The sequence below is a fragment of the Myxocyprinus asiaticus genome, chromosome 21 (genome assembly GCF_019703515.2).
Source record: "Myxocyprinus asiaticus isolate MX2 ecotype Aquarium Trade chromosome 21, UBuf_Myxa_2, whole genome shotgun sequence".
Classification (NCBI taxonomy): domain Eukaryota; kingdom Metazoa; phylum Chordata; class Actinopteri; order Cypriniformes; family Catostomidae; genus Myxocyprinus; species Myxocyprinus asiaticus.
Genome location: NC_059364.1, coordinates 23,411,345 through 23,436,408, shown reverse-complemented (window position 1 = coordinate 23,436,408; position 25,064 = coordinate 23,411,345). Strand labels below are relative to the sequence as shown.

Below are 25,064 nucleotides of genomic sequence, written 5' to 3'. Positions count from 1 at the left end.
CACTATATGCAGAAAACAGTGTATCCAGGGTCCAAAATTAGCTTTCTGCTACATCTGCCAATTCAATGCAAGTTCAGTCAACAGCATTTGTGGTACATTGTTAATAACCACAAAAATAAATTTCGCCTGTGAAATTTTACCAGGCATAAATATTTCTAACTGGCCATATAACTGTTTTGAATTATTATATATTTTTGGTCTTATGAAAATGGGATTAATTAGCTGGTTTTTCCTTGAATACAAACAGTGTAGGTCAGAGTCGAGAGTCTCTGTATCTTGAACTGCATGTCACAAAAATTTGAAGACAAGATCAAGATTTTGTTCCTCATATTTTGGTGGATTAAAAGGAATATTCCAGGTTCAATACAAGTTAAGCTCAATCAACAGCATTTGTGGCATAATATTGATTACCACAATTTTTTGGCATGCCCATTGTTTTCTTTAAAATAAAAAAAAAAGCAAAAATCTAGGTTAGAGTGAGACCCTTACATTGGAAGCGAATGGAGACAATTTTTGAATGTTAAAATACTTTTCAAAAGTATAGACACGAGACAAACAATATCAAATCAAATCACTTTGATTTATATTGATGAATATGCGCATTAATGTGATGAGGCTAAATTAATTGTTGTGGTAATTAACATTACACCACAAATGCTGTCAACTGAGCTTAACTTGCATTGAACCCAGAATATTCCTTTAATATTCCACATGTATGATCACATGGAATTCTGAAGTAAAAACACACTTTAAGGGCCATTTTTTCTGAACTTTTTCAATTGTCTACGTAAACATGCACTAGACTGACGTCTTTGACTGTTACACTGTCTAGCTGTTTTTCCAGTGTCTCAAACAGGAATGCCATGGTTTCTATGTCATGTAAAAATGAACGTCAACTTTTAAAAGCGTGTCTTGAAACACCTGTGTTCTGTTATATGGGTTTTCCTTGAAAATCTATCATTTAGCTTTTTTTTTAACCACGAAAACACATTTGGCCTGAATGGTCCTTCAGACTAGCATCCTAGATAAACCTCAAATTTTCAACTATGGTAAAACTGTCCAAAAATACTGTATGTGACTATCATTATTACAATTTGGTTTAAACCATGTAGAAGTTACTGGTCACTTCACTCTATGCAAATGCATACAGTGCATTCAGAAAGTATTCAGACCCCTTCATTTTTTTTTCTTCACATTTTGTTATGTTGCAGTCTTAAAATGCTTTATTTTCACATCAATCTACACTCTATACTCCATAATGACAAAGCAAAAAAACAGATTTTTGATAACTTTGCAAATTTATTAAAAAGGAAAAAAAAAAAAAAAAAAAAAAATTCTCTCTCTCTCACACATTGACAAAGTATTCAGACCCTTTGCTATGCCACTTGAAATTTAGCTCAGGTGCATCCTATTTCTCTGGATCATCTTTGAGATGTTTCTACACTTTGATTGGAGTCCACCTGTGGGAAGGGAAAAAAAAAAATAAAAAAAAATAAAAGGCACACACCTGTCTATATAAGGTCTCACAGCTGAAAATGCATAAGAGCAAAAACCATGCCATGAGGTCAAAGGAACTGCCTGCAGAGCTCAGAGACAGGATTGTGTTGAGGCACAGATCTGGAGAAGGCTACAAAAAATGTTGGCTGCAATGAAGGTTCCCAAGAGCATAGTGGCCCCCATAATTCTTAAAATGGAAGATTGGAACAACCAGGACTCTTTCTAGAGCTGGCCGCCTGGCCAAACTGAGCAGTCAGGGGAGAAGGGCCTTGGTAAGAGAGGTGACCAAGAACTCAATGGTCACCTGGTTGAGCTCCAGAGATCATGTGTGGAGATGGGAGAAACTTGCAGAAGGAAAACAATCACTGCAACATTGAACTGATCTGGGTTTTATGGCTGAGTGGCCAGACGGAAGCCTATCCTCAGTGCAAAACATAAAAAAGCACCTAAAAAGGACTCTCAGACTGTGAGAAACAAGATTCTCTGGTCTGAAGAAACAAAGATTGAACAGTTTGGCCTCAATTCCAAGCATCATGTCTGGAGGAAACCAGGCACTGCTCGCCACCTGCGTAATACCATCCCAACGGTGAAGCATGGTGGTGGTAGCACCATGCTGTGGAGGTGTTTTTCAGCAGCAGGGACTAGGGACTGGTCAGGGTTGAAGGAAAGCTGAACGCAGCAAAACAGCGATATCCTTATGAAAACCTGATCCAGAGTGCTCAGGACCTCAGACTGGGCCAACAGTTCACCTTCCAACAGGACAATGAAACTAAGCACACAGCCAAGACAACGCAATAGTGCCTTAATGACAACTCTGTGAACATCCTTGAGTGGCCCAGCCAGAGCCCTGACTTGAACCCAATCGAACATCTCTGGAAAGACCTGAAAATGGCTGTCCACTGACAGTCCCCATTCAACCTGAAAGAGTTTGAGAGGATCTGCAGTGAAGAATGGAAGAAAATCCCCAAATCCAGGTGTGCAAAGCTTGTCGCATAATACCCCAAAAGACTTGAGGCTGTAATCGCTGCCAAAGGTGCTTCAACCAAGTACTGAGTTATGAGTCTGAATACTTCAATGTGATAATTGTTTTTTTCTTTTTAATAAATTTGCAGTTATCAAAAATCTGTTTTTTGCTTTGTCATTATGGGGTATGGAGTATAGATTGATGTGAAATTTATATAAAAAAGAAAAAAAGCATTTTAGCATAAGGCTGCAACATAATGTTAAAAAAAATGAAGGGGTCTGATTACTTTGAATGCACTGTACTTTTACTCTCATTTGGCACTTGACAAGTGTTAATTTTGGACCATGAATGTATACCTCGAAATCTGGCAAAATCTTTTTTTAGGTGGGACAGGACAAATCTGAAATCTATAAATTGGAGCTCAGGGCATCGCAGGCTGGTCTGGGGTCTGTGAGAGCCAGAGAGCTGGTGCGTGATAATACAGAGCAGAATGCTGTTTTTGCTGGCGGCTGGGCAGCAACCCGTCTCTCTCCCAGATGAGTCATTAACAGGCAGGCAGAAATAAGTGTCCTGGCTTTAAATGCCACTCTAAAAATAAACCCGCAATTGCAGCCTGACTAATGTCTCCATCAGTATTCTCTGTTCCAGACCTGCATGCTAGCATAAACGATAACCTCCACAGAGTCCTTTCCACAGGAGGGGAGGACCAACATTTTGACTGTTCACAATGTTAATTATAACACACTTGGAAATTTCCGCCTCCTTACAGATTTCTCTGAGGGTTTTCTTTATACATACCTTGGAGGGAAGAGGATCTGCTTTCTCGTGTAGAACATACAGTACTGTGCAAAAGTTTTAGGCACTTGTGAAAAATGTTGCATAGTGAGGATGTCTTCAAAAATATGTTTTTGAATAGTTTTCATTTATCAATTAACATCATACAAAGTCCAGTAAACAAAAAAAAACAAATCTAAATCAATATTTGGTGTGGCCACCTTTGCCTTTAAAACAGCCCCAATTCTCCTAGGTACAACTGACACAGTTGTTCTTGGTTGTTGGCAGATAGAATGTACCAAGCTTTTTGGAGAATTCGCCATAGTTATTCTATCTATTTAGGCGGTCTCAATTGCTTCTGTCTCTATGTAATCTCAAACTGACACGATGTTCAGTGGGGGGCTTTGTGGGGGCAATGCCATCTCTTGCAGAGTGCCCTGTTCTACTAATCTTTTCTATTTGCAAAAATAATGTTTGGGAGTCTAACATTTATATTTCCTATTGACACACTAAAGCTGGAGATATAAATAACCATCTTAAGACAAATGTTTTTTTTAAAACATCTTAAGTGCCTAAAACTTTTGCACAGTACTGTACATATACAAAAAGTGTAGAGAACCATGGCTGTGTCCAAAAGCTGAAAGACCACTGCAAGCAGTAACATCCAGATCAAATGTTTGCTTAAATCCTGTCTAACATGATGGATTTATCTGGTTGGATTTTGAAGACAGCATAGATGTATCCTTCGCTGCCTATTTTATATTTGTAAAATAAACAAATAGCGCCTGAAGGAGGGGTTGAAAGAAGTACATTTATTAAATGTAAATTTTTTCCAACTTATGGCTCCATTCCTACCAAGAGTGTCTACGGAGCATTGTACTCTCTCAAGCACAACCTTCATGTTTTTGCGAGGTAAAGTCAGCAGGGGACAGTCAGCACAACTTAAGCTGTACAGGTTATACACACATTGCACAGTTGTAAAAGCAACAAACTACACATCATTTTCAATAACAGCAGAAATAAAAGATATGGTTTGTGCCCTAAAGTAATACATTTCTCTCTCCAGAAGTCTTTGAAACATGTTTATGACACCCATCTATGAAATCAGCTTTTTAATATAAGCTATTGAGATCTCAGGCATTGACAAATTGATTACAAACAAGTACACACAGTTTCTAATGTTAAACTCTTTTAGCATCACGGAGGGTTGTTCTACTGTTTAAATAAAATATTCATGGTTGGTGGTATTGTTTTACAAAGTAGATCATTATTACTACTATTGCTATTATATATATTATTGACAGTTTTTGTGTATTATATTTAATAGTATACATTTTCAGGTGATCAACTACCAGGAGTCCCTGCAGAATTTCATCCAAGCTTATGCACAAAATGCTAAAGAAGGTGAAGAAATCTTTATGACTTATCACTGTAGCAGTTTTGGAGTTAATATTGGATGTATCTCTTGTTTTTGAACGTATCTCATGTAAGTGTGATGAGCACTCATGGAGTTTATAAGTTGACAGTGTCTTTGATAGTGACAACAGAAGTGATCACATCTTTTCTTTATTGCAATGAATGTGGCTCTTTAAAAAAAATTAAACAAAACCATTAAAAAAATTGAACCGTTACATGCCTAATTTATAAGCTTATGTAGGCTTGTATGATATAACAAAAATAAAATAATTACTATAAAAATTAGGAGTGCTGCGCTCGAAGCAATGCAGATCCAGCTTTGCAGCCTCTGAGCTTTCCAAAAGTTGAGTAGCCCTGATCTAGCACATGTAGGGAAACTGAAAAACAGTGCAGGCAGACAAAAACAGGTTCGGTGTGAACGGCCCCTTATTCACACTGCATAGCACTAGTTCCTCTCAAAATAGTTTTGTTTCAGTTTATTGTAGGTAAATATCCATTTTATTCAGTGCTCTGTGTTCTTAAGTATCCAGATACTGTTTTAATAAGTGAGAAACAGCTCCAAATAACTCACTGAATGAGCGGCCCGTACGAATCAGGCTAAACCCGTATGGCTAATTTACTGAAAAGAACAGACTCAAAAGAATGATTCAATCACGAATCAGGCATCACTAGCTCTGATTTTTAACAAACGATAGAAATAAGGGACACACATTATGACTGCTGAAATATTCTCATAGAAAATGTTTCTCAGGTCAGTTGGAGCACTATATCCAGCTGCAGGTGCCACTGTATAAAACTATTAGGGGTGTAAATATTTGCTCTGAAACTATTCGATAATGATTTTACATACGTTACTGATATTTCTGTCTCTCTCCCTCTCACAAACTGAAACACACATACTGTACAGAGTGCGTGCGCAGAGAGGGAGGACATAGGGTCATGTAATGTTAACGTATTGCACCAATAGTTGAAAAATAAATGTTATATGCCATGTGCAGGCAAATAAGGTATGTTTAAAATCAAGCTGGGTCATAGTTTTTAATTCTAAGTGGCATACAAAACATATGCAAAAATGATCATCACGATTCAAGCCATGAAAATCAGCATATTTCCAAATATTTTCTCCAAATCTTCCAGTTTATAAACAATCTATAGTAATCGGGGAAGAAAGCAACAATTAACTAACTTTGCTCATATGGACAGATTCATAATGGATTTGTGAATAATGACAGAAAGCCGAACTTTCCCAGCCCTAATATATATATATATATATATATATATATATATATATATACACAACACACACACACACACACACACACACACACACACACACACACACACACACACACACACACACACACACACACACACACACACACACACAGGTGCATCTCAATAAATTAGAATGTCGTGGAAAAGTTCATTTATTTCAGTAATTCAACTCAAATTGTGAAACTCGTGTATTAAATAAATTCAATGCACACAGACTGAAGTAGTTTAAGTCTTTGGTTCTTTTAATTGTGATGATTTGGCTCACAAAAACCCACCAATTCGCTATCTCAAAAAATTAGAATACATCATAAGACCAAAAAAAAAACATTTTTAGTGAACTGTTGGCCTTCTGGAAAGTATGTTCATTTACTGTATATGTACTCAATACTTGGTAGGGGCTCCTTTTGCTTTAATTACTGCCTCAATTCGGCGTGGCATGGAGGTGGTCAGTTTGTGGCACTGCTGAGGTGGTATGGAAGCCCAGGTTTCTTTGACAGTGGCCTTCAGCTCATCTGCATTTTTTGGTCTCTTGTTTCTCATTTTCCTCTTGACAATACCCCATAGATTCTCTACGGGGTTCAGGTCTGGTGAGTTTGCTGGCCAGTCAAGCACACCAACACCATGGTCATTTAACCAACTTTTGGTGCTTTTGGCAGTGTGGGCAGGTGCCAAATCCTGCTGGAAAATGAAATCAGCATCTTTAAAAAGCTGGTCAGCAGAAGGAAGCATGACGTGCTCCAAAATGTCTTGGTAAACGGGTGCAGTGACTTTGGTTTTCAAAAAACCCAATGGACCAACACCAGCAGATGACATTGCACCCCAAATCATCACAGACTGTGGAAACTTAACACTGGACTTCAAGCAACTTGGGCTATGAGCTTCTCCACCCTTCCTCCAGACTCTAGGACCTTGGTTTCCAAATGAAATACAAAACTTGCTCTCATCTGAAAAGAGGACTTTGGACCACTGGGCAACAGTCCAGTTCTTCTTCTCCTTAGCCCAGGTAAGACGCCTCTGACGTTGTCCGTTGTTCAGGAGTGGCTTAACAAGAGGAATACGACAACTGTAGCCAAATTCCTTGACATGTCTGTGTGTGGTGGCTCTTGATGCCTTGACCCCAGCCTCAGTCCATTCCTTGTGAAGTTCACCCAAATTCTTGAATCGATTTTGCTTGACAATCCTCATAAGGCTGCGGTTCTCTCGGTTGGTTGTGCATCTTTTTCTTCCACACTTTTTCCTTCCACTCAACTTTCTGTTAACATGCTTGGATACAGCACTCTGTGAACAGCCAGCTTCTTTGGCAATGAATGTTTGTGGCTTACCCTCCTTGTGAAGGGTGTCAATGATTGTCTTCTGGACAACTGTCAGATCAACAGTTTTCCCCATGATTGTGTAGCCTAGTGAACCAAACTGAGAGACCATTTTGAAGGCTCAGGAAACCTTTGCAGGTGTTTTGAGTTGATTAGCTGATTGGCATGTCACCATATTCTAATTATTTGAGATAGTGAATAGGTGGGTTTTTGTTAAATGTGAGCCAAAATCATCACAATTAAAAGAACCAAAGACTTAAACTACTTCAGTCTGTGTGCATTGAATTTATTTAATACACGAGTTTCACAATTTGAGTTGAATTACTGAAATAAATGAACTTTTCCACGACATTCTAATTTATTGAGATGCACCTGTGTGTGTGTTTGTGTGTGTGTGTGTGTAATATATATATATATATTATATAAATAAATAATGATCATTATATACTGAATATTTTATTTGGGGGCCCTTGTCAGCAAATATTGATATTTGCAAATAATTTAAATTAATTTATCAGAATCTCATGTAATAGAATAAGTCCTACTTTAGACATGACCTAATGGTGCCTTGGAAGCTTATCTGAATCCAGGTACCTACACAAAACGACACCTATTTAGTCACTGAATGACTAGGCTGGCGCCACAGGTTTCAGATACAACCCTTGTCCGATATATAAATGTGAAACCCTGAATTTTCCATAATTATCCAGAGATTCGTCTTTTTAAATCGAGAAAAAAAAAAAAAAAAAAGAGCAGCTTAGCCTTTCACAGAAAACGTGTCTAGGAAAACATGAAGTGGAGGAGCAAATAGCTGAAGCAATGCAAACATGCAAGATTTAGGAAGAATGAAGATGGGTCTTGCGTGAGGTGAGGTTCCTCTGGGCTGAGGGCAATAAGATCCTTGGTTTCAAATAAGGTTACTTAAGGCATGAAAGGACAGTTAAGCCTCCCCTTGTGTGGAATGTGGCAGTCGACGTGCATGCATGCATACATGACCCTTTGCATCTGAATCACAGACAGACAGAGTGTCTATGGCCTCTTGTAAGTGCCTCTTCCCCACTGGACCAAATTCACCATGTTAATGGGGAGACATTGAGAGGACTTAATAAAGCTTGGTGGGACACCTGCTCCTACTCATCCACACTGGGGAATCTGAGCAGCCTGGGTGTTTATTTCACACAAGGGGACTCCAATGGATTGGAATCGAACACACACTCACAGACACACAGGGGCTCACAGGATTTGGGCTTGAATAACTGTTTTTCAGCACCTCAGAGCACAGACGGCGAGAGGCCCCATTCTCAGAGGGCTTAAGGAGTCCTGCCCAAAAGCAGCAGCTGCCTCGGGACCTTTCTCCCCCCCCCTCACAGGGGCCCAGGGGATCACATAGCTGTGCTACAATCAAGAGCCTTTTAACCATTTAATCATTTAGCGGAGAGACACACATATCATTCTCCACCCTAAACAGCTGTCACAGCCCATCCTGAGTGGCTGAAACCAAAGGACATAATTAACCGCCATAAAACGTGCTCCAAGACAAGTTAGCATTTTATATCTGACACGAAGTTATCCCACAGGATATCCCATCGTACGCTATTCAGTCAATGTCAGGATGCCTGAGGTAAAGGGCTTTTAATGGGTGTACGACTGATAAATTGCAATCGGTGGCATTAAAGAAAATAAGACTGTGCAATCTGCAATACAATTAGTTCAAATAAATAAAAAAAATAAAAAATCTAGTTGAAGCAATTATTTTAAATACAAAATTAACAAATATAGTAGTTAACCTATTCACAAGCATACACTCACTTTTTTTTTTCTTCACGTGTAATTATTCACAGAGTCAAAAGAGCTGTTCAGTTTTTACCGGTAATCCTAAAACCTTGAAGAGAATTAGCATTTGAGCCAGTGGTTCCCTCTGGAATTTCAAAGGGTTTTCTAAATTAGCAGTTTTCGATTTGGAGTAAAAAATAAGGTCTGTGGTTTACATTATTTGAAGACTTCCATTTTTTGTTCTACAAAAATTAAAGTCATACCGCAAATGTGAACTTTAAAACCATAGTGTTCTATAAAAAGGCAAGTTGCTAACAAGTTGCTATACAAGGACAACAATGTCATTCGTCAAGCAAATGATTGACAATTTACATGCAATTAACTGGACAACCACTGTAGTCCTGAACAGTTCTATAAGTACCAAAAAAGTGCCCTCATAAGCTGTAGAATTAAACCAACTAAACCAGAATTGATTCCGTCTTCCAAATTTGTCAACAGGAATGAGGATTTCAAAGCAACCTCAACAAAATTAAGAGAAGATCGGAAAGACACGTTTGACGGAGACTAGCTTCATGATTTCGCTGTTAAAAATCACGTTTTCCATTTGATTGGCACTGAAGGCTATATTTAGACAAACAGCTAACAGACGCACTGGGACATGCTCAAACAATGCCGGATGACACAGAACGTAAAGGCGGCCGTCAATCCTTGTTTCAACAAAGTCATCTGCTGCGTCAAGTCTGCCAGTCCTTTAAGAATGATCAGTGTGATCAATGGATATATTTTGTTCCTCTTCCATCTCTCTTGGGTGAGGCCGCTAATCAGCAACACCATGCTATGCAACATGGTTTGTTTATTTGTTCTGGTAGTTTACAAGGAGAATGAGGACTTCAGAAATATGGGGACAGGTGGAGGGGTGGTGCAAAAACTGGTAATAAATATTGTTTCTCCATCTCTTATTAAATTGTTTAGAAATTTCTCAACAAAAAGGAGAACATACTTTATCTGTTTAAAATCAATAGCCCATTTTACGGTGAGCCACGTCTCAGCAAGACAACAATGTCATTACTTATTCTGTTCTCCCAAGGTTGAATCTGTTATTTTTGTTTAAGGAGAGCGAGCAAGAGAGAGAGAGAGAGAGAAAGTCAATAATAATTCCTCTTTTATAAATGGATGGATTTGGCTGTCAGGGGACAGCTTCTCAAACGCAGTGTCGCAGCTCTCTCAATGACTCTTAAGTAATGTCTACAGAGCCACTCGCGCACAAATAAGATCATTAAAAGCACTGATTACCTCTGAGCCTTCACCACTCATCTTTAAAATATTCTTTACTCTGACAAGTGGCAAACCAATTTAAACTGAGATGTTAAAATGAGCCAAATGTGATGTGCTGCGACAGAGGACGTCTTCCCAAACAATTCTGAGGAGTCCGATGACTGATTACCCAGCCGCTTATTTGTTTTGAAACAATTACTGGTAATCATATTGATGTTTATGCACACTGCCCTTTCTGAGAAGTAAAACTCCGCTTTGTAATTACATCACTGGAATCTAATCAAGAGGAGATAAACCTTCACCTATGCTAACAACACATTAAAATGCAAATCAGCGCAGTTGCAGATACGCGCACACTCACGGGCCTCGTTATCCCAGTGATGTCACAGACACAGTCCTTGTGTTCCGTTTCCTTGGTAATCTACCAGAGTCTAGTCATTAAATTTACAAATATTAACGAGGAGACGTACAAATCAGAAATAATCTTTTTGATGAGCGACGCAGGTGCAGACAAACCTTGGCAAAAAAGCGACATCACCCTATCAGACCAACATCATCAAGCCCTGCAGCCAAGCAGGACTCTCGTTACCAGATGTGAACATACACAGAAGTGAAGGAGACAGAGCTCATGTTCATATATCTTACAGAAACAAAGGAATGGTTCAGCCAAAATGAAAATTCCAGCATTCAGTCACCGTCATGTTTCAAACCTGTACAACTTTTGTCTGACACAAAAGTAGTTTAGCAGAATGTCTGAGCAACACTCTTCCATACAATAAAGGTGAATGGTTACCAGGGGCTTTCAAGCTCCAAAAACAACAAAAAAGCAACATTAAACATCAAAAACTAGTCCTGTTTTGAAAAAAAAAAAAAAACCCTGGTCAAAAAAGATATGTTAGAATACAATGGAAGCCACTAGACTCAACATGAGCACCAAAATATGCTATTTAAAGACTCGTTAACTATATTACAAGTCTTCTGAAGCCAGACAAAAGATTTCATTGTATGGAGAGAAAAAAAAAAAAAGCTTAAATGGGAACTATATTTAACTCCTGCAGTTCCACAAAAAAAAGTCATGAGGGTGAGTAAATGACAGAATTTGTATTTCTGGGTGAACTAAAAGGGTTAACTCCCATGTCACCCTGAAGGCAAGATTTCTGCTGTCAGATCCTCTTCAGGTCAGAGAGCACCACCCCTCACTATTCTGACTGAGTGAATGTTTGTATGACCCCTCACACACCCAGACACGGCGCTCAGTCAGGACATGTACCCTTCATCTACCCTGAGAGGATGTATCTGTGGTGACAGTCTAGAATTCAATTAGACAGAGAGAGAGGCAGACAGGAGACATGTGAAATAAGAGTTTGAAAGCAGACAGATGGCATAAGATAGAACTTACTCTCCTCTACAAACCTGCACATGAAGAGACTGCCTTTGGCTGATCTCCTAAGGGAGACACATGGGATGATCCGACAAGCTACGATGTTCCATTTCAATAATTCATATCCACGCAGTGAACACCACACGGCCTAATGTGAGCCATCTATGAGCACACAAGGAGGATTTCTTCAGTAATCAAGAAAAAAAAAAAAAAAAAAAAGTGAAAAAAATATTCTAGTCCAATTTACTCCCACAAAATGTCTGTAGGATCTTGCTTTCTGTAAAAGTATGCTGATTTAAAAGAACTTTTGGCTTTGAATCAGTCAGAGATAAATGAGGGTAATTACACATGGCCCAACTGTTTAAATTAGGTTACAAGTTAGGTTACAATACTTTAAACTGCTGGGGTAAAACTAATGCTGATACTGCTATGGTTTCCCCTGGTACAAACATGAAGACTTTTTTTTTTTAATAATAATAAAAAAAATGAGGTCATGTTCACCATTTAAATTAACAATTATGTTCAGAGCACCATGCTTCCACGCTACTCCTATTATAGTAGTAGTATATAGTACGTATACTGTGCATAGTATGCACATTTTCTATGGCATGGAATACCCCCTACTACATTTTCCAAACTATGCAGTGTAATTGTTGCAAAGCAAACTGCAATATAGCATGCTACTTAATAGTATGAATAAAATAGTAGGCAGTACACATACTGCAAAGTATTCAGTAAGTGTTCCATTCCGAACAAGCCAAAGATAACAAAAACAAGATCATAAGTTAAAAAGATCAGCAATTTAAAAAATAATAATTCAGACAAATATTACACGCAAGCATTTATCTCCAAATCCTGAGGGATCATGATGCTGTTAAAAAAAAAAAAAAAAAAACCTATAGATTGACAGATTCTCTTAACAGTGCTGCATTAGGAAAAACTTATTCTTCTACAACACACCCAATAATACTTCATTACACACCCAGGATATTTTCCATGATGATAGTTGTCTGATGGTCAGCAAAGCTGTGATTTATGGCTCCACCTGCTGGAGGACACGCTGTACGCTTTCTCACATCAAGGCCAGGAACTAAGGGGCAACAGTGTGCTCATAATCCTCCAGCTTTGTTTGTAACGAGGTGTTACAGAGACACTAAGCACAGCAGGTCTGAGGTCAGTTTTATAGAGTGATTCAAGATGATTTAAGTCAAAGCTGGAGTTTGTGGCAGCTCAAAACCCAACAGCTCAGAGCACAGAACCAAAACATTTAAACAGGAGTAAAGAGGAATGGCATCCAAATGCCATCGTAAACCCGGCAGACATGCATGCTAGTAAGGAGAGCATGGAGTGGGACCAGCCCACCAACATAAGGCCAGCATTTACTGCAGCAGGAAAACAGACAGCCTGGCCAGGCTCCACATCGGCCTGCAGATTAGCAATTAGAAACCATACAGCTTTAACTAGAGAACAAACAGACTTAAAAACACAAGGGACTAGCTAAACCTGAGTCAATGAGTCTACCTGACTCCCTGTAAAGCTGCGGTCACACTAGACTTTAAGAATGCAAAATTATTTCGAATACCACAGTGGACTAGGACGTGGTGTCAGGCGTAAAGACTTTTGGTTTCAATAAGTCAAATAGAAAATGATTTTATATTCCAAATGCTAAAAATATCAATTTTCCTGCAACAATAAAAACGTGCCACAAATATGTATTCTTTGTATAGAGTCAAGAGGTCAGCGTGTGTCGTTTCGATCTTCTATTGGTCACACATTCTCTCAAAATCCAGATTTGTAGATCACAGTTTACCAAACTTGAACATTACTCCACAGTAGACTACGAAGTTTTCGTATGAGCTTGCGTCAGGATGCATTTGAATGGGACTGAATGAAGCGCGAAATGTGTAGTGTGACCAGGGCTCAACACTTGGCTACAACCTGCCTAAGAGGCTGTTCACACAGGAAGTGTTCTTGTATCAGTCTTCTGTCTTTGTTTAAAAGTTTTTACATGCAAACACGCGTTAGAGGCCATTCACACCAAATGCAGTTTTGCGTCTCCTTTAATAGTTTTTCTTTGTAAATGTGCAAGATGGATGTCTTGGACCAATGCTGTGTGGCTCGCTGTTTTTTTCAGGATCTTGCACAGAAGCGCTTTTTCTTTTTAGACGCTGTCAAGTTAAAAAGAACTCCAACTGTTCAAACTGTGTCCTGAGATACCAGTGTTCTGCTCTATTTGTGGCACTGTGTTTAGCTCTATTTTAGTACAAGTAGACATTTGTGAACGGCCCCTTAGACGGGCCGTTATATATGACAGGCATCTATATCTACATTGTGATGTGTCTTGCAGTATTTGAGTGTTTTGCAAAATCAAGAAAAAAAAAAAAAAAAAAAAAAATTCTGCTGCGCTTCATCCAGCTGTTTAACACAAGAATGTGTTTGTGTTATTGGACCATGCCGTACACACGACATGTTCGTGTCCACTTGCAAAAAAAGTTTGTGTAAACATGAAGACTGATGTGTCTGACAGTTGAGATGGGTCTAGCCATGCTATGAGGGCCACGTTAAGATACCGTGTCAAGTTAAAAACAATTCAAGTCCAAAAACGTTGTGACACCTGTGTTTGGTTCCATTCCATTTAACTCTAACTGTTTTTGAACGCAAGGACACATTTGTGTGAACAGCTCCAAATGTATCTCAGTAGAAAGAGATCTATGTCCCCACCTGAGAGGGCAAAGACCAATGGAAAGTCCCATAGTGGCCATAAAAGCCAATGTTGCGTTTCTACACTGGGGCTACAGTGTACAGTCTGGAGCTTTCCTGGCAGCTGGGATTCTGCTGCCATAATTCACAGCACATAAATCTAAGCAGTCATAATGTACAGCAGGGCTTGAATGATGAAGAAGTCTGAGACAGGATTCTCCGATTGTCTCTCTCGAAGATGGACCTTCCACCGAGCAGAGACTGGGCAGAGTAGATGCAGAGTAAGAGGTTAGTGCTCGGACATTGAGCCATTAGGGGAAATCACTTAGGAGGGGAGGAGGCCTGGCAGTGAAAGTAGGCTGATGGGAAATGAATCAGGCAGGAGCCAGAGCTAGAGTAGGAGCCACCAGGGACCACTGATCCAGAGCAGGACGAGTTAGTGACGAGATTCTGGACTGGACAGGAGGCCCCTGTCGACAAGCCACCTGTGCTCTCCATCGCTGTCTGTCTGTCCCATTTTTCTCTCTCCATCTCTAGTGTTAACCCTGCTTAATCTATAAGGTCAGAGTAAGGTCACAGAGCTGACCTCTGGAACACAATCTGTAGGTGTGGCACTGTATACACACTTCCACAAGGCAGCCAAGGCTGGAAGAGCACTGGGGCATGTCTGCCAATGGGAAGGCAAAGCAAGGACAGCTCACACAAGGATAATCTAACAGGGACATGCAATGCAAGTTCGTGGCTCTTTTAGGTGAACACAGGGCCAAAAGTTTACTTTTTTTGCCACAACTTCCAAAGTTTAGTGAAACGAGAAAATGTACAGGCCATAAATCTGTATTCTGCTTATTTTAACTGAAAAAAAAAAAAAAAAAAAAAAAAAAAGTCCTAACGATAGGATTTAAACATTTGTACTTAAATATAAAACAAACAGCACAAGTCTTCGTTTCACTCACAGCATCAAATAAATACACACATACATACACACTCTACATACTGAGCACTTTACATCCTATTAAACATCTACACCTACTTATTCATGCAATTATCTAATCAGCCAATCGTAAGGCAGCAGCACAATGCACAAAATCATGCAGATACAGGTCAGAAGCTTCAGTTAATGTTCACATCAACTATCAGAATGGGAAAAAAATGTGATCTCAGTGATTTCGACCACGGCATGATTGTTGGTGCCAGACGGGCAGGTTTGAGTATTTCTGTAACTGCTGATCTCCTGGGATTTTTACACACAGTCTCAAGTGTACTCGGAAAGGTGGCAAAAAAAAATAAATAAATAAAAATAAAAAAACCATCCAGTGAGTGGCAGTCTGCAGACGGAAATGCCTTGATGAGTGCATCAGAGAATGGCCAGACTGGTTTGATCTGACAGAGGCTACAATAACTCAAGATAACCACTCTGTACAATTGTAGTGAGCAGAATAGCATCTCAGAATGCACAACACGTTGAACATCGAGGCGGATGGGCTACAACAGCAGAAGACCATGTCAGGCACTTTATTAGGATCATAGTGTTCCTAATAAAGTGCTCAGTGAGTTTACACACACACACACACACACACACAGTATATAATATACAATATTCTCAGTGAAACTGCATCAGTATCAAAAATGTGACATGATTTTGTTCCATATTTGTTTTAGCTTAAAATAAATATTTCATCTGGAGAGAAAAAAAAAACTAGGCATCCTAGACAAACCTCTGATGGTAAAATTTCCAGTGAGTTAAAGTTGTTAGAAGACATGAGAATCATAATAGCTTGTCTTTCATTTGAAACGCACACGTCACTTGCAGCAGGGTCAAACTATCATTCTCAAAATTATAAAATTCTCAGCAATAGTAAATGACCAAATTGCAAGTGTGCACAATTTGCAAAGGTTTGTCCCCTCAAATATAAAAATTTTTCAATCCTCTACACACCTGCAATTTAGCTTTCAGTGTGCAACAACTCTTTGTGCTGCCCTCTCTCAAATAAAGAACAGCACACTCATCAAAATGAGCTCCATCTGAGACACAGGAAACAGTCAGTCTGTTTCTCTCTCTCTCAGGGTAGTGGGGGGTTGGGGTAGATTGCCCACAGGCTGCACCACATTAGGAAAATCTACAGAACAAAAAGGAAACAGATCAGAGACTGTGTATACTCTACAATTGTCTTGGTCTTTATTAACTAATAGTCTGGCGTGAGTGCTGCGTCTTCAATAATTGTTTAGTATACGCTTCCAAAAATTAGATCTGAGATTTACATCATAATTCAAACACACAGTGGCCACAAAAACTATTTGAACTCTTTAGCCATGCTTAAAAATATTGTAATAAATTGATCAGTATATACAAATGACAAAATATCTCTCTCTCTCTCTCTCTCTCTCTCTCTCTCCTTTCAGCCTGGAAAGCAACTAAATTGTCTGTCCCCTGCCTAAACAAACTAACCTAAAATCTGAAAAGATTTCCTCTAGTGCATGAGCAAAGGCCACCCAGTGGCATTCTGCCGTTTAAAACTGTTAAAATACCATGAGCATATGCTTCCATCTGCTGTCTGCCAGAGGTATTACACCTGCTCTGTTAAAATAAGCAGATGCCAAAGCACGCAACTGTTACTAGACCAGAGGCAGCTGCTCACCCCTTTAATACATTGGCACATAAGCCAGCTCTTAAAATGGCAATGACTTCAATTACAATGACATAAGAACAATTTGCAGAGCTATATTATATATATAGTTTCAAGACATTTGGGACTACACGGGTAAAACTTAGATGCTAAGTAAATCGAAAACTAACAATGCCTCACTACAATAAAAAAAAAAACTAAAATGTAAAAACTACTTTAGGAGACAATCATTTTATGAAGAAAAGGTGCCTGTCACAAGATGGCAGTGTTGTATGGTATAAATGGAAGGGAATGGGAATTTAGGAATAGGGTGTTCATCTTAATATCCCCGTCTCTACAACATACATAATTGTCACGTTGAACTGATAGAGAGAGCGGCTAAGGTAATTCAACTCTGAAAGAAACTTCTATTGAAAGATGGAGCAGTGCCAAGTATATTGACAGGACAGTAATGTTGGTGAACAAATTGTTTTATAATACCATTTTATTTGTCTGTGTTTGTTTGATATGTAAGGAACTGTAAAGTGAGCATTACTTAAAATAAACCATGATCAAGACTCTAACACGGAGCAGATTGTGCTTATGCGGTTACTTACCAAACAAATACATAATTGCTCACGAAAGGTCCCGTATTTTGGCTGAAATGAACACATCAGGATGCCCATTGTCCCGTATTTAAACAGCAAAACATCCCGTATTTCCCATTATACAGTATGCGTATTGAAGCGGCCACACAGACATCAGAATCAGCTTTATTGCTACGTATGCTTACACATACAAGGAATTTGTCTTGGTGACAGGAGCTTCCAGTGCACAAACAATACAGATAATAATAAAAATAAAAATTTTAATAATATATATATATATATATATATATATATATATATATATATATATATATATATATATATATACACATATACACACACACACACACACACACACACACACACACACACACACGTACAATATACAAATACAATCTGTTATATACAGAAGCAAGGGAATGTAAATGGCAGAAGAGGTATGGTATGTTGGATAAATATAAATAGACTAAGCTGTGTATTGCACATTAATTATTGCTCAATGGAGCAGTTTTAACTGTTCATGAGATGGATAGCCTGAGGGAAAAAACTGTTCCTGTGCCTGACGGTTCTGGTGCTCTGTAGCGCCTGCCAGAAGACAGTTCTTGAAGGCAGGGCAGGGGGCAACCAATAATCCTCTCAGCAGTCCGAACCGTCCTTTGTAGTCTTCTGATATCAGATTTCGTAGCTGCACCAAACCAGACAGTTACTGAAGTGCAAAAGACAGACTCAATGACTGCCGAGTAGAACTGTATCAGCAGCGCCTGTGGTAGGTTGAATTTCCTCAGCTGGCGAAGGAAGTACAACCTCTGCTGGGCCTTTTTCACAATGGAGTCAATGTGGGTCTCCCACTTCAGGTCCTATGAGATGGTAGTGCCCAGGAACCTGAATGACTCCACTGCTGCCACAGTGCCGTTTAGAATGGTGAGGGGGGTCAATGTTGGGATGTTCCTCCTAAAGTCAACAATCATCTCCACTGTTTTGAGCGTGTTCAGCTCCAGGTTGTTTTGACTGCACCAGTGAGCCAGTTGTTCAACCTCCCTTCTGTATACAGACTCATCGTCCTCTTGTGAGGCCGATGACTGTAGTGTCATCTGCAAACTTTGTCAAGCTCCTGAAGAGGTCCTTGGCAGTGCAGTCATTTGTATACAGGGAGAAGAGTAGTGGGGAGAGCACACATCCCTGGGGGGCACCAGTGCTGATTGTACATGTGCTGGAAGTGAATTTCCCATTTCACTAGCTGCTGTCTGTCTGTCACTGGACCCATCTAGAAAGGGTCCAGTGATTTCCTTCAGGTGGGCCAGTCAACACCAGTCTCTCAAATGATTTCATGGCCACAGATGTCAGAGCAATGGGTCTGTAGTCATTAAGTCCTGTGACTTTGGGTTTCTTTGGGACAGGAATGATGATTGAACATTTGAAGCAGCATGGGACTTCAAACTGCTCCAGCAATCTATTGAAGATCAGTGTGAAGATGGGGGGGCCAGCTGGTTAGCACAAGATTTTAGACAAGAAGTTGAAACACTGTCTGGACCCTGTGCTTTTTGTCTTTTGTTTTCGGAAGACACGACACACGTCTTCTTCACAGATCTTAAGTGCAGGTTGAGTAGCAGTAGGAGGGAGGGTGGTGGTTGTAGGAGGTGTTGAGGTTTGCGTGAAGTGAAGGTCAGAGCAGGTGTAGGGTGTGAGATTTGAAAGGCCCAATCTACTGTAGAATACATTCAAGTCATCAGCCAGTTGATGGTTCCCTACAGTGTTGGGGGAAGGTCTCTTGAAGTTAAATGTCTTTCAGGCCGCTCCACACTGATGCAGGGTCATTAGAAGAAAACTTGTTTTTCAGCTTCTCAGAGTATCTTCTTTTAGCCACTCTGATTCCCTTATTCAGTGTGTTCCTGGCCTGATTGTGCAATACTTTATCCCCATCTCTGCAAGCATCCTCTTTGGCCTGACGAAGCTGCCCGAGTTCTGCTGTAAACCACGGTTTGTCATTGTTGTGTTAAATAAGTCGTAGCAGGAATGCACATATCCTCACAGAAACTGATATGTCACAGTATCTGTGAGCTCGTCCAGATTGGTGTCTGCAGCCTCAAAAACACTCCAATCAGTGCAGTCAAAGCAGGCTTGTAGTTCCAGCTCTGCTTCATTGGTCCAACTCTTTACAGTATTTACTACAGATTTAGCTGATTTTAGTTTCTGCCTGTAGGTTGGAAGATGAACCAGACAGTGATCAGAGAGTCCCAAAGCTGCTCTAGGGACAGAGCGATATGCATCCTTTGTTCTGTAGCAATGATCCTATACATTTCTGTCTCTGGTTAGACATGTAATGTGCTGTTTGTATTTGGGCAGTTCACGTCCAAGAATAATAACAGAGTCCGGGTATTGTTGTTCCGTGTCTGATTTGATCAGCCAACTGTTGCAATGCTGTGTTCACGCACACGTGTGGTGGGATATAAACACTCACCAGAATACATGTGGAAAACTCCCGTGGTGAGTAGAAAGGCTTACAGTTGATAAAGAGAGCTTCAAAATCAGGACAGCACATCTTCTTACATAGGCGAACACCCGGGCAGACCATCCATTACAGCTGGATACAGATTTAATAATCCTTCACATTCACAGCTTGTGTTAGTCTGGACTATTTTCACTGTTCTCAGCTTTATATAGCATTATCATATCTTGTTTGCCTAATAATACAAGTACTCAACAGTATGCCAACTAAGTTTTCGATTGTCATTTCGATCGTAAAACAACGGTGGTAGTTTGATTGCATGCTTAAATTGGGACATACATTATAGCCATCAATGATTGTCTGGACAGAGTTTTTTGGGGGGATTTTTGTAAAAATCGCTAGATTTTTTTTTCATTCTTTCATTCTTGGAAAAAATTGTGCCACAAGTGTTTTGGCATGGGGGTTTTGCTCTGCAAGATGCTAGCCAATCATAACACAGTATGAAGTCGTAGTAAAGGGATAGTTCACCCAAAAATGAATTCTCATTGTTTACTCACCCTCATGCCATCCCAGATATGTATGACTTTCTTTTTTCTGCTGAACACAAAGATTTTTAGAAGAATATCTCAGCTCTGTAGGTCCGTACAATGCAAGTGAACGGTGACCAAATCTTTGAAGCTCCAAAAAAAGAGATAAAGTCAGCATAAAAGTAATCCATAAGACTCCAGTGGTTTAATCAATGTCTTCTGAAGTGATCTTTTTCTCCTTGGCGATCATGACTCAAAGCTCGATTACACTTCCTATAGTCCCATCTAGCGTACAAATATTCTGATATGTACAAATAGATATGTAGTTTAAAGTTGAAGAGGCACGACTCGATTACATCATCCACAGCGTGTCATGGGTGTGGGCAGTCACTCGTTTTGCAGTCTTGGTTGGGCGCGGTTCTCTGATTGATGAACCTCTCTGCTGGACCATGGGTAATGTAGTTGTTTACCATGAATTCCACTACCAACACGATTTTTAAACAATGAAGTTGAAATAAAGAAGACTAATGTCTTCAACGGAAGCATATGACAACCTCTGAGCTCAAGGTACATTTGTCTTTAAATGTTTATAAGTTATCATTGAAAATTCATCTATGGAAAAAATGAATGGGATTTTTACTTCCCGAACCAGACTGTTGCACTCTATAAATGAAATGCAAAGCAGAACTTATGTACCTTCTATGTACTACAATTACATATTCTATCACTAGAGTAAACAAAATGACATTTATTTTCATAGGTATCATATGGGCTTGTCAGAAGTTTAAAAAAAAAAAAGGGCAAGAGATCAGGTTGAACGTGGTTTAAATGGACAGCCGGATCATATATAGAAGGTTAATCAAGTTTTGTGATTAATGAAGAGCATGTCTAGCCTCTACACCTGTTGCTCGTTGGCTGCATGCCTTTATATTACACCAAATCTGTGGTAAGGACAATGGAAGAGTTCTCTGAAGAGCACAGGCTGTATAAAATCTCCTTAAAATCACATGCATCAAGGCTCCGAAGTAAACTAAGTCCATTTAGCATTTTTAAAAATGGGGACGAGCCCTTCAATATGCTTCAACTTTGTTTCGATAAAATGTCAAAGAAAACTGTGCTCATTAATACATTTTAATGGGATCGTTGATGAGGGGTTCATAAGTGCATATGGAACGAAGCGCACAATTTCAACTTGAATCAGTCAAAAATAAATTGCATTGTGACACAGGACAAATAAATTAAAAAAAAAAGGACATATGAGAAAGAGAGAAAGACATTGCACAGTGACCTAACTGTGGAAGAGTCTAATATACTGCAATACACTGAAAGAAATGATACATTCAGCACTGCCACTACAAAAGGCACTTTGGATGAAAATGTTGAAGGTTTAAGAGCAAGTTGATATGCCTCTCTGCACAGCTATACACATATTACAAGTAGTGGTTGACCGTTATGGGTTTTTTAATGGCCGATGGTGATGCCAATATCCAGAGAGCAAGGTGGCCGATATCACACAATTTAAGCTAGTAAATAACAAACATAAAATTGCTAAAAAATTAATAAACTCTTTAGCATTATATTTACTAAATTTCACAATAAACTAACTTTAAGTTTCTTCTGATTTCTTGTTTAGTCCAATTTTAGTAATTTATTTGCACATGAAATTGTTCATAAATTAGGAAGGAAATAACAGTACACACAGTAGTCCAGCAACCATGGATGGCATGTCCATGTTAGCAAATCGCATTCTCTCAAAAAGAAATACAGAATCAAATACAAATTGCACATACAGTGCATAGTGAATAAGACATTTGCTCATAGCACACATGAAGCACTTTTACTTTGAAGTTGCACTTACACGCTCGTGCAGATCCAGCACAAGCAGCAATCTCCTGACAGTTTAAAAGGCCTGGATCACCTGCTTGGATTGTCACGGTCATGATTTGTGAATCAGAGGAACTTTTGATCCTGAAGTTTTTGATTCTGGCTGATGGAATACGCACTTTAGAGGAAGATATTAGACGAGCGCTCGATGGGAAGAAAACGCTGGATTTTTGTGAAGTTCATGAATTACAACTTTTTAAACTAGATATCTGCATATTTGCAGATGGTATATAATAGTTTTATTGATATTTGCCTTTTAACATTAGAAAAGTAACAGGGAACTGTTGAGGAGAGACTGTTAGAATACATGCTTCAGAGGAAGATTTATGAGCATTCCACAGGATGCTGGATCTGCTGAAGTTGTGCGAGGTTGGTTTATTACATCTGTTTAAACGAGATATGCGCATATTTGCAGATGGTGATGATATTAGTTTTATTGATATTTTCCTTTTAATCATTAGACAAGACAGTTAAAAATTACAGGGAACTGTTGAGGAGAGAGAGGGAGAATGAAACAGGCAAGCACTTTAACATTGAGCTCTGATATGCGGACCGTTTAAATGACATTGTGCTGCAATGTAACACGATGGCACGCAACAACAAAATGTACCGTGACTGGTCATTTACATTTCTCAGTCCCTTCGCATGCAAGCAGGAGATTCAGCGCCCTCAAAAAAAAAACAAACAAAAAAATATATATATCGGCCAAAAGGGAAAATTGATCAGCCGATGCCAAAAATTAAAAAATGCAGAATGTCGGCCGATTTATCAGCCTCAGCGATATATTGGTCGACCACTAATTACATTTTTCTTTTGTTAGCTGGCTTGGAGCATTTTAAAGCATCTGAAAACAGTGGGGTGTAGGGTGGTCCTTGCTTTTGCTTTCAGTGGTAAGCCACATTCATTTCTGCTTAATACAGGACCAGTGAGAGGCCCACAGCTGAAAACATAATAGGCCGTGAGGAAAGCTTTAGTTCTCACTAGAATCATCTCAAGCAATCTAGATGAAGCCTCCAAAAAAAACAAAAAAAAAAAAAGCAGCATTGTCTCTGGTTCACACATCAGCCTGGAGCTGATCTTTAGAGAAAATATTTCATGACCAAGTAAAACATTTAGCTGTGGTTTCAAGTTACTGTCCCGCAGAAGATAATTACTACAAGTACAACCTTTAGAACCGTCTGTCAGGCATCCATTTAAATAAGGAAGGAATAGCCCAATGATTTACAGACAATATGCTGTATTGTTTCAAGCATGATGAATAACCCCCTCTCATGAGCATATGTTTTAGATTGGGCATGCTTAAGTGATACACCTTTGAGGTCTGATCAGGGGCAATGGTGCAGAGAGAGGGGAAGAGTACAGCACAGCTGAGTAAACCAATAGAATGTCTGTCTGATCCATGCCTTTCGATTCCATCTCGACTTAAACACAATCTAATCTATGAAATAGAACAAAAACAACCCTACAACCTTTGGAAAGAATTTCTAAAGAACTTAAGCATAAACACGGTCATCTGATCTAGACCACGAATTACTGTAGAATGACTAGTATTTTGGATAGAAAAAAAAAAAAAAACAAGCATGATGCCATGTGATGATCTTTGTTAAAGATCCATGTAATATGCTGTTGCTGTGGATACACAATATAAATAGGTGGTGTAAATAAACCTGGAGGAGATACATTGGAAAATGGCAGGCACTTATTATAGTGCTATTAGTGTTGTTAAAATACTTTTTTCTTTTTTTTTACTTGGAAACCGAATTCTGCTACTCTGCAGTTCTCATTCTGTTTTAAAAGAACAGTTCACCCAAAAATGACAAATGATATCGTTTACTCACCCTCATGTTACTCCAAACCCCTATAACTTACTTTATTCTGTGGAACACAAAAGGAGAAGTGCTGAAATATTTTCCATTCAAACACATACAGTTGTGCTGTAAAGCTCCACAAAAGGACAAAAAAAAAACGTCTCCTTTTGTGGTCCAAAGAAAACAATTGGTCATACAAATTTGGATCAACATGAGGGTAAGTAAATGAAGATTTTTATTTTTGAGTGAACTACCCCTTTAAATCCAAAGCCAGAAATGTTAAATTTAATCTTGTTTCATTCTCATTGTATGGGGATCTGGGAGATTGCATGATTCCATGTCTGTGATTGAAATATGTTCCTGCTCTACTTTTGCAACAGCATAGCCCCATTGATCTCTCTCAAACTTTGACCATTCCAGTATCCATCTGGTGCCCTTTGACCAGATGATAAAGACTTCTCAAACCAAGCAGACTGAGGAAGAGTATGCTTTTGGTAACAATAAAAGTTCTGAAAACGAACCACACTGAAGGTAAACAAGTTCAATTAATCCAATGTAATCACAATGAATGTAATTACATGCACTACATAATAATCCCTTACATTTATATAGCGCTTTTCTAGACACTCAAAGCACTCTACATAGTAAAGGGGGAATCTCCTCCACCACCACCAATGTGCAGCATCCACCTGGATGATGCGATAGCAGCCGTAATATGCCATAACACCCACCACACACCAGCTGTTGGTGGAGTAGAGTGATGTTACACAATATGGAAAAAGCATTATGCCAAATAAGTAGGATGTCCAAATACTCAATATTC

General features: G+C 39.1%; 1 protein-coding gene across 2 annotated transcripts in view; it reads right to left on the bottom strand.

Annotated features, from left to right (window-relative positions):
* Positions 1-25,064, bottom strand: part of LOC127412369 (adenosine kinase-like) — a 263,864-nt gene that overhangs the window by 222,964 nt on the left and 15,836 nt on the right. The window lies entirely within an intron of this gene.